The sequence below is a fragment of the Pteropus vampyrus genome, unplaced genomic scaffold (genome assembly GCF_000151845.1).
Source record: "Pteropus vampyrus isolate Shadow unplaced genomic scaffold, Pvam_2.0 Scaffold143, whole genome shotgun sequence".
Lineage (NCBI taxonomy): Eukaryota > Metazoa > Chordata > Mammalia > Chiroptera > Pteropodidae > Pteropus > Pteropus vampyrus.
In genome coordinates this window covers 1,050,135-1,060,837 of record NW_011888924.1, presented here as the reverse complement: position 1 = coordinate 1,060,837, position 10,703 = coordinate 1,050,135, and the positions used below count along the sequence as shown (strand labels likewise).

General features: G+C 36.3%; 1 protein-coding gene and 2 pseudogenes across 1 annotated transcript in view; 1 reads left to right on the top strand and 2 right to left on the bottom strand.

Moving 5' to 3' along the window:
- The window catches only part of CEP112 (centrosomal protein 112), a 350,208-nt gene that overhangs the window by 49,599 nt on the left and 289,906 nt on the right, over positions 1-10,703 (top strand). The window lies entirely within an intron of this gene.
- Positions 2,802-2,920, bottom strand: LOC111744907 (annotated as a pseudogene).
- On the bottom strand, positions 5,800-5,915 carry LOC111744927 (annotated as a pseudogene).

Genomic DNA, 10,703 nt, shown 5'->3' with positions numbered 1-10,703 from the left:
TCATTCACAAACAGGCTCGGACTTGTTTGCCTTTGTAATTGCTAACACATTTCCTGTGATATCCACATCACAGGACTGTGTGACAGTGAGCATCATCAAGCAATGGCTTTTTTAAAAATTTTGTATTCTTAAAAAGATGTCCGACATAAAGACATTTGGAAAACTGTTGTCACTGAAAATGAAAGAAGAGACAATACAATGAGGGGGGATCAGTTTTCAGAGTAACCATCAATTTTCAGAGAGCAGATGGTAGAAATTGCTCTTTTGTGAAATAAAATAGTTTTCCCTTGAACCTCACCTCCACCCGTGTTGAACGTTCCCACCTATTGCCTAAAAATGGATATTGCTTCTTTCTTACATTTAATGCCAATTAAACATTTTTCCCCTTTGTGAATCTGCTAGTTAAATGTAGAATTAAACAAATCCAAGATAATGAAATCCGTAGTCATTGACATAATAAATGAAAGAACTGATATTTAAAAACATTACTTATGAATATAGCATTCATATACCCACAGTGTCACAAATTGTAATAATCGTACAAAGAAATGCCATTGTAAACAACACCCTGACAAAGATTAGATCATTGCCAGTATCCCAGAAGCTGCCGTTTGGCCCTTCCCAGTTGTAACTCTCTTCCATCTTTCCTACCAGTAACTGCTATCCTGACTTTTCTGGTGATAATTTCCCTCCTTTGTTTCTAAAGTCGATTTTACCACCGATGCCTCTATCCTTAAAAATGAAAATATTTTTATTTTAGTAGATTTTGAGCTTCATATAAATGGAACTAAACTTTATGTAGTCTTTTGTGTCTTGCTTCTAATAGTATGTTGGTGATATTCACCCTTGATATGCCATATAGTTACAGTAGGTTCATTTGCATCGCTTTCTGTTAAATGAATCTGCCACAATTTCTTGCTATTTTGTTGATGAATCTATTCTGATTTTTGGCTTTTACAAACAATAATCCTATGAGCAATCTGATACATGTATCCTGACACACATGTGCAAGAGTTTCTTTGGAGTAGTGGTTCTCAAAGTGTGGTCCATGGACCCCGTGGTCCCTAAGACTCATGAGGTCAGTGAGGTCAAAATTGTTTTTGTAATAATATTTAAATGTTGTTATTTTTTTTACTGTACTGATATTTGCATTGGTGTAGCAAAGACAGTGCCGAGTAAAACTATATCTTGGTCCAAATCAAGGCAGTGGCACTGAATTGTACTGGTGGTCGTTATATTCTTCACTGCCACATGCTCACAGGGAAAAAAAATCACATTTTACTTAAGAATGTCCTTGATGAAATTAGCAATAAAATTGTTAATTTTGAAAAAATCTTGTACCTTAAATGTGCATCTTTTAGCTATCTGAGTGATGAACTGGAACTATGCATAAAGAGCTTATGCTGCCCATCAGAGCACGGTGACTGCCCAGAGCGAAACACTTTGATTCTTTCAGTTATGAGCTGCCATAGCTGCTTTTTTTTGTGGAATATTGTTTTTATTTGAAAGAATGGCTGACTGACACACTGGTTCTTCAGACTCAGATATTTGGCAGACATTTTGTTAAAAATGCACAAAATACAAAACAACCGATAATGATACTAAAGAAGAAATTGGACCTTTTAATTAAAATTAGAATTTTGGAAAATGTGTCAATCACTGTGAGCTTTAGAACTTTCTAATACTAAGACTTTTCTAATAAGATTGGTGGTGATATTAACCAATGTGAAGTTTTAATATTGTATGATGAAATTGTCAATGTTTGGAAATCTGTATAACTCGCCAAACTTATATTTTCTAAATGAGTGATACATGATGTTATCAAATCACGCCTGGGTAAAAGACTCATTCCAAGTTCAAGGTAGACCAATAGAACTTACTGTGACAGAATATGAAAAGTTTCAGATTTCACAGTGTAAGCAACTTAAAAAATCTAGCACTTGTCAGTGTTTGTTTATTTAAAAAGAATAGCTACAATTATTTGAAAAGAGTACTAAAATACTCCTTCACTTTACAACTACGTATTTATTTATGTAAGGGAACATTTAAGGAAGAACTAATTCCAATATTATACAGATTCTTCGAGCTAGTAGAGGAAAAGGTAATGCTTTTCAATTCACTTTATGAGAGCGATCCTGACACCAAAGCCAAAAGGACATTCCAAGAAAAAAAAGTGGAATCCCAGTAAAAATAAAAATTTCATAACCAAGTTTATCATCAATACATTGAAAAAAGACATTTAATAAATGATGCTGGTATAACCTTTCATTTATCTGGAAGAAAATAAAATTGGATCTTCATCCTTTAAAAAAACAAACAAGTGAATTCTGGAGGTACTAAAAATTTAACTTACAAATACCCAATCAAAAAGTTCCAAAACAATACAAAAATCTTGCAGAAAAAATCTAGGAATTGCAGGACCTTTCTAACTCCAAAACTTTCTCAAACTCAGAACCTATAAAATAAATATTTAACTAAAGTGCAATAAAAGATTTTTATAGTAAAATATATAGCAAACGGGATCAATATAAAAATAATAGATTTGGGGAAAATATTTGGGACAAACTGTGTGTTAATGCATACCAGGAGGTCTTATTGATTGACAGAAAAAATATGGATCAAATTGCGAAAGAGTTCACAGAAAAACATATTCATATGGCCCAAAAACACTTGAAAAGGGGCTAGAACACAGTAGTTTTCAGGGAAATGCAAATTAGAGTAGTAAGAAGACATCTACTTTTCTGGTGGAAATGTGAATCTACCTTTATTTTTATTTTTTTTATTTACTTATTTATTTTTTACGCCTACAGCACCTGGTATTCCTGGGTGGTCTCCCATCCAAGTACTAACCAGGTCTGACCCTGCTTAGCTTCTGAGATCAGATGAGATTGGGCACGTTCAGGGTGGCATGGCCGTAGACATGAAGCTACCTTTAATAGAAGGCAAAATCTGTTCAGATATACCCACCATTGACTCATCCATATGTCTTCTGAGACTCCCATCTCATAGAAATCAAAGCTCTAGTGTGTAGGGTACATGTATGAGAATGTTTTTTGGGCTTTATTTTTAGTGGAAAAAGATTGAAAATAAAGAGAATATTCGTTAAGGGGAATGTTGAACAAATTTTGTTTTCTCATTAAGCAATACTTGATAGCAATTAAAAAGAATGAATAAAATCTATAACAGGTAAATTTTGAGAGTTCATGAGAGAAAAGCAAGATGCAGAAAATATTTTTTTGTTTTGCATGTGGAACAGTCATCATAAAAATATATAGGTATTGCTAAGGGTATAGTGATAATAAGAAGCTAATTTTTTAAACTCTCCTATAACAATCCAGGGTGTTTAGGAAATGCTCTGCTCAGTGATGTCCCTGGGGACTCAGGCTCGTAGGGAAGCTCTACCGTCCTCAGCATGTGACTTCAGTCTCTGGGTCTAGGATGTCAACTGTTCTCTAGAACCTTATCTTTAAGTGCCGCCCTTCAGAAAGAGCATGGAGAGAAAGCCACTTTATTTTTAAAGATGTCCAATCAAAGTTGCCTGAATCATTTCTGTCCTATATCATCCCTCTTGACTCAAATACCTAGTCACATGGTCACGTGCAGCATCCTGTGGTACAGCCATGTACCCCATTCATATTTGGTGGTAGCTATGGGGCCCCCTAAAAAAGAAGAGGGAAATAGCTATCTGGGGACACTAGTAGTGTGCCACAAAACCTCATACTATATGCATTCTTGCTCATACTTGTATATGATTCTGTAAGCATAGCAGAAAATATGAAAATATACTAGGTTGTTATCATGAAATACCCTGTGCAGGTGTTGATATGGAAAGAAATAGGGACGAGAGGGAGATATTTAAATAAAAAGGGAAATGAATACCAACAAGTGCAGAGAAACTAAACAAAATAAAGACTCTATATAATCTAATTATGTTTATGTTTTATATGGTGTTTGTATAGGATGTATAACACATTTTAAAAATTAGAAAAAAAATACTAGCATGCACTGTGTATGTTTAAATATCACTTCTTCCCTTAATGTGAAGAGTTCTAAGGAGATTGGAAACTGTTGTTTAGGAAAAGTCTATACATCTCTAAGCCTGAGGGATAAGATAACAAGAGAGATAGATGCCTTGTTTTTATTTTTGTACTATGTTTATAAATAAGCACAATGAATAACAATTGGCATTATGAAATAATACAAATTAACACTTTGAGAGTAGAATATACTGGAGGTATTAATCAGGAAGAATCTTAATTACTAACATGATAATTTCCTCTGATTAGTAACTAACAGAATTCTCTAAAAACATGATTATAACAATTAAATGTCTGAGTAACTAGAGGGATGATTATTTCATGAATCATTTCTGCAGTTTGCTCTGATGGTTATTGAGCTGTAGAGAGAGTGACTAAGCAAATACATCATTTGATTGTGATGCCGATAATGCTTTGGAAACTCCTGGACAGTACGGATGGTTGACATCAGTAATGTTAGACCTTTTATGCCTCACAATTTCATTGCTACGTGGATACGGCAAATAAAGGCAAACAAATGTTCAGTAAAATTACAATGGCTACATTTTATACTTTATCAAAAGTATAGTAAAGTAAAAATTTGTAGTTATTCTCCACATCAAAATATATCTTGCTTTTTTGTACATTTTGTTCCTTTTGACATGATAAGAGATAGTTGCTCAATGTTAAAACTTTGAAATAACATTAAAAGGAGTTTCTTGGTATGTTAAAATGTATAAATGATGCCTGTCTAAATAACTTTAATACATTTTTTTCTTACAAACCCATAAATGGTTATTATGCTATTTTGGTATTCTGCTCATTTCAGCATCAAATGTTACATACAATTTACACAGGCAAAACTGCTAAGAATAAAAAGTAGCATTTGAATAAGAAATGCGTTCTGTGGGAGTGAATGTTGAACACCTTACTGGATAGATTGGTAAGTATTCCTTTAAAAAAAAAACAAACCTTAAAGTTCGTGCATATTCAGTTGAGTAAAATGACATTGGTAATTGTCCTAAAATTTAACTAGTTACCCTGTAGGTAGGCTATTTTTAAACACGAGGAAATACTTTTATACTGAGTGAGCGCAGTCATCAGCTCTATTCATTTGGCAGGAATGTCCAACCTCAGAGCTATTCTTTGAAGTGCATACTTCAGAGAAAATGGGGCCCGGTGGACTTTGTAAATAAAATTTCTTAAGGTGTTTCTAAGTAGAAATTTCAGAAATTCTCTTAAAAATAGCCTATGGGGAATGCCCTCTAGAAAGTGAAGCTATCCGGTTTCAGTTCTTTGCTTTAGCAGTAGGTTACCCATAGCTGGCTTGTCATACATGCCTTTCGTTTCTGTGGAGTCGTCCCTTTCTCTTGATGGCTGTCTACCTCTTTTTCTCGAAGTGGGTGGTTTAGCCCTGGGGTGGTTTAAGTAATTGAGTGGATCTTCTGGTCTTATTGCCTGGGGACTTGGTCACATGAAGCCAGGCTTTCCTCTTTCCAGTTATCCCAACTGATTCTCACCATCAAATGTTTTTAATGGGGGCAAATGGCCTAGGGGGGTATTTCAGTTCCAACAAACCTCTTTAATGTTAGAGGCTTGATAGAGGACAAGTTGAACAATGGCTGATTTTAGAAATGGAATATGAGAGCTCTCGCTTTTCTTCCGCTTTTATTTCTTAGCTCCCTCTGCCTTAGCCTGGCATCGAAGGTTCCATGATTTAGGGTGTTATTCGTTTGTCTAAATTTTATTTTATTTATTTTATTATTATTATTATTATTATTTGTGCCTACAGCACCTGGTCTTCCTAGATAGCCTCCCATCCAAGTACTAACCAGGCCCGACCCTGCTTAGCTTCCAAGATCAGACATCAGGCTTGTTCAGGGTGGCATGGCCGTAGACCATGGACTGTGGCTCCACTGGGGTGTGAACCCACGACCTTCTGCATGTAAAGCAGATGTGCTAACCGCTATACTATGGAACCATGTCCAATTTGCCTAAATTTTAAAACATAATTTTAACAGATATGGACATATGTACATCTGTATAGTACAAAGGGAAAGAACTGCGATACAAAGTTTAATTATTTTATTCAACCAATTTATGAGAAAGTCCTTTAGAACTTATAGTTCAGTTCCAGGGAAGAAGAAAGTACATGCAAACTAACTGTAGGGAGATATTGAATCAGTGTTCGGAGGTACACTGAGGAAGGAGACATTACTTTTATCTGAGGAGCTCCATGAAGACTTCGTGGAAGAAGTGACATTCGAGCCAGGGGTTGAATCGTGTGTGAGAAGACATGGAAGCGGGAAACCAGAGTGCGCGCTTAGCTGGCGCTTGCAGACCACTGGGCTGGCGTGTATGGCAAGGAAAAGGAAGAGATTGTGGCTGTCAGCAATGTGTGTAGCTGCCAAGCCAGGGCCGGGGAGCTGCCGAAGTTTGACCAGAGAATGACATTTTCACAGCTATGCTTTAGAACAGTAAGTAGGCCGTAGAGTCTCAGGTCCGTAGGGAGGAAGATGGCCCTGAGGAGTCACCAGTGAAGAAAGAGACTGTTAGCAGTCGAGGTGCAGGTGAATTAGGGACTCTGCTAAGTGGTGACAGACGAGGGCTGCGTGCTGGAATGGGACTTGGTGACTCACTGGATGTTGAGGGTAAGGGAAAAGGTGGGGTCAAAGATAAGGAGCTAGATGGCACGTAGTAGATCTTGTTATTTTACTGAACATTGGATTTAATATACTAGAGGATGTCCAGTCCGACTGGAGCTGTGTAGCAGGTGGTTGGAACCAGAAAGGATGTGAGGCTGCAGGTAGAGCTCTTCGATTCATCTCCGTGGGAGGTTAGAGCTAAATCACCAAGGGCAAATGTTGGAGCACAGTGAAGATGACTGTGGGACTCCATTGGAGGGAATGCCGTCTGCAGGGAGTCGCAGAGAGCTGGCGATGCAAAGGAGACAGACACCTTTCCCAGGGTGAGCGGAGAACCAGAATTGCGCACTGCCACAGGAGCCCAGGAGAGAAGGGAGATAGTCGCCGTGCAGATTGCTGGAGACAAGGGCATGAGATTTGCCCTTATAATTTGTGATCAGAGGACCTTTGGATGAAAAATGAAAATGATGTCACACCGTGACTTTTGAGAACGCAGTTTTAAAAAGGACAAAGACAAATTGTGGAGATGAAGAAAGAAGTGGAAGTAGAAAGTATGGAATACTGAAAAGTTTTTAGTTAAAAATAAGAAAAAAGGAATTATACTTTATGGCGAGAGCTGAAATTTTTAGACAGCAAATTCTGCTGGTAACTCTTAATTGGGATTTAAAAAAATCTATTAAATATCACTGCAGTAAAATGTGGCTTCAAGCAATGTATAAAGTCCTAATGGCTCTGAAAAAAGTAGGAGCCCTTAATTAATTTAAAAAATTAAAAGAGGTCTTTAGGGAATAAAAGTTGAACCACAGTATATTTTAAAATACTGTAATGATTTATGGTTGTCAGTCTGTCTGCCTGTCCCTTCTCCCCTCCTCAGTTGTACCAGGTTTTCTGTCTTAGGCTAGCATTCCTTGTGAAACCCATAAGATTATTTTTTAGAAAGCGTAGTCTTTTCTTCATTTGAGTTCTTTTAACATATTAAGTTGGTTCAAATAGGTGAACCCTCATATTTAAAAGCTGCTCAGCGATATTTGGCTTTCATTTTTCAGCTGGACCCAGACTCCTAAGTGTGAATCCAGGCTTTGTACCTTCCTGGCTTTGAGCAAGGACCTCTTTGTGTTTTGGTTTTATTATCTGTGGAATGGAGATAGTAAAGGTACCCGCTTCTGAAGGTGGCTGTGAGGACTGCTACATGAAATAGTGCCTGTGAATTTCTAGGAACAGGGCTCAGCGTGTCACGTGTAATCGATCAGATATTCATTTTTCTTCTGTAATTTTTTCTTCCTACTCCTTGCTGCTGCTGCTACTGATCTTGCTACTATTTCAGCAGTAACTGTTACTGCTGCTGCTACTACTACTTACTATACTACTGCTTACTGCTACTAACTGTACTGCTACTTACTATTACCACTACTGCTACCACTACTACTTACTGTACTATGACTTACTACTACTACTAACTATAGTGTTGCTTACTATCACTACTACCTACTACAACTACTTACTATACTACTGTTATTACTACTGTTAACTATACTACTACTTGCTATCACTGCTACTTCCTATATTATTACTTAGTACTACTACTTACTACTTATTACTTAGTATTGCTACTACTAGTGCTACTATTGCTTTCTTGTATTTAGAGAAGCTGGTTTGTGTTGTTATGGTTTGTCTTTATTGTAATAGCATCTCTAATCGATTAAGAATTTTTGCCTTTAAGTGGCTAATACCATGTTTTCTATCTTTCTATTTGTATCTCTGTCTCACTCTCTGTTAAGTTTCTGTTACTATATACATCACCCGATTTCCTCTTACCCTTTCAAAAGTTTTCTTTTGTCCCAAATTCCTGCTAATTCTATAGATAATTTAATTCTTGGTGTTAATGGCTAATAATGACTTAATATATAATCTTTTTTTCTAATTTTTATATTGGTCCCAGAGACTTTATCATTTTAAAGTTTAAGGTAATAGTGTACATATGTAAATTATTGCCTACGATGTTTGTAGCCACTTCATGTGACTGTCGGTATTAAATATACTCTTTCTATCCCCAAATAATATAGATTGTATAGTTATCTCTTTTTTTTCCCCACAGAAAAGTTATCTTAAATATGTTATGTGGTATATGTATGTTGATTTTTAATGTTCTGTATTCGTTATTGGTCAGAGATATTGACCAAAATTAGAAAAACAGGGAAAAATGAAGCAAGATTTGAAGACTTGAGAGAATTAGTTTCTGAAATTGTTTAGAAAAAGGATAAATGGAATATAAATGAAATAATACATTATTGGCCAGTTATCTTTAACTCGTGTAGACTTGGTTTTCCATTCTATTAAGGCAAATCTGTGGAAAGTCAAAGACATTTCCCAAGCTCTTCCAACATGGCGGGATCAAATCTACAAACTCTGTCTCTTAATAAGGCTTGTTTTTAGGCTTTGCTAGGCAGGTTTAGAGTAGGCCTGTGTGGTCTTCCTGGTGTTTCATCTGGATGCGCAGGTATATATAAGTTATTAAGAAGATGTCTCCACTCTGGCTGACTGGGCCTTCAGTATCTCCCAGCACTGTTTAACCTGTAGTATCTGTTAAATTTCCTACCTTGTAGTAGCCATGCTTTGTTACTTACCTAGTGTACACACATGCGGCCCATGAGTCCGGACTGGAAGAGGGTCCTGCTGGGCAGTCCCATTTCTCTATTGCCCTGTGCTTAAGATTCCAGCTTCTTTAGCTGCCCTGAACCCTGATCTTTGCCTTCTCAGTTCAGAAGGGCAGCAGTGCTCTACCTGGACGGTTCTTCCTATTCAGGGAGCCAGAACAATCGTGGGGCTCAGGTTATGAGGATGACGGTATTGCAACCGCCTATTTTCTAATACCTGAGAACAGTTACCACCTGTATTTTATCCCTTTTTATGGTTGTAACAGTGAGAGGTGAGTTCAGAGCTAGTTTCTCCACTATAACCTGAAGTGGATCTCCGTGTGTCTTAAGTTTGAAATCAGGAGTGTGTGTTCTGAGCCCAGGTAAAGAAAATGTAATTGTCATTTGGAGTTACTTGGAGGTCAAACAAGTTAGAATTATTATATTTATTTAGTCTTAATACCAGCCTTTTGCGTTAAGCTAAATTAAGGCTATTTACTGTCTTATATACATATATGTATGTGTATATAGGTGCACACATATATATTTATGTATATACCTATATAATTATATCTTGTATCCTGTATTGTCTTTGGATACTATACTAGTAAGATTGTTTCTGTATTCTCTATTGATGATTTATCATGGATCATGCTCTAGAGGGCAAGGTGGAAATGGTGTCAAGGGAGGAGTTTCCAGAGAAGAGATACTGCTATTTTTTGAAAGGGATGGCAGTAGAGAAACTTTCTAATATTATCCTTATAATAACTTGATATTCATAACCAAGCTATCAAACCTTACATTGGCAATATTGGAACAAACCAACATCCTCCTAATAAGATGGAATAAAAAAGGATACAACATCATTCTTGCCAAAATCTAAGAAGTCTAATCATAAGGAAGCATCAGACAAATCTAAACTGAGGGTCATTTAATAACTGGCTTTACTCTTCAGAAACGTCAAGGTTAAACACAAAGAAAGATGGTTCCAGACTAAAGAAAATATAGTTGATATGACAGTTAAAGACAGTGCATAATCCTGAATTGGATCCTAGACTGGGAAAAAATAGCTATCAATGCTGTTGTGATAATTGATAAAACTTGACTGTAGACTGTGCATTAGATAATATTGTGTTAATGTAAATTACATTTTCTGATTTAGATAATATTGTGTTAATATAAATTACATTTTCTGATTTTGGGTTAGAGTGCACAGTTATGAAAGATGGTCTTTGTTTTAAGGAAATATATACTAAAATTTTTAGGGATAAAGAGGCATTGCTGTCTCTCACAAAGGGTTCAGAAAATTGTATGTGTGTGTGTGTGTGTGTGTGTGTGTGTGTGTGTGTGTGTGTGTATACACAGATATAAAATGATAAAGCACATGAGGTAAAATGTAAACAATTCGT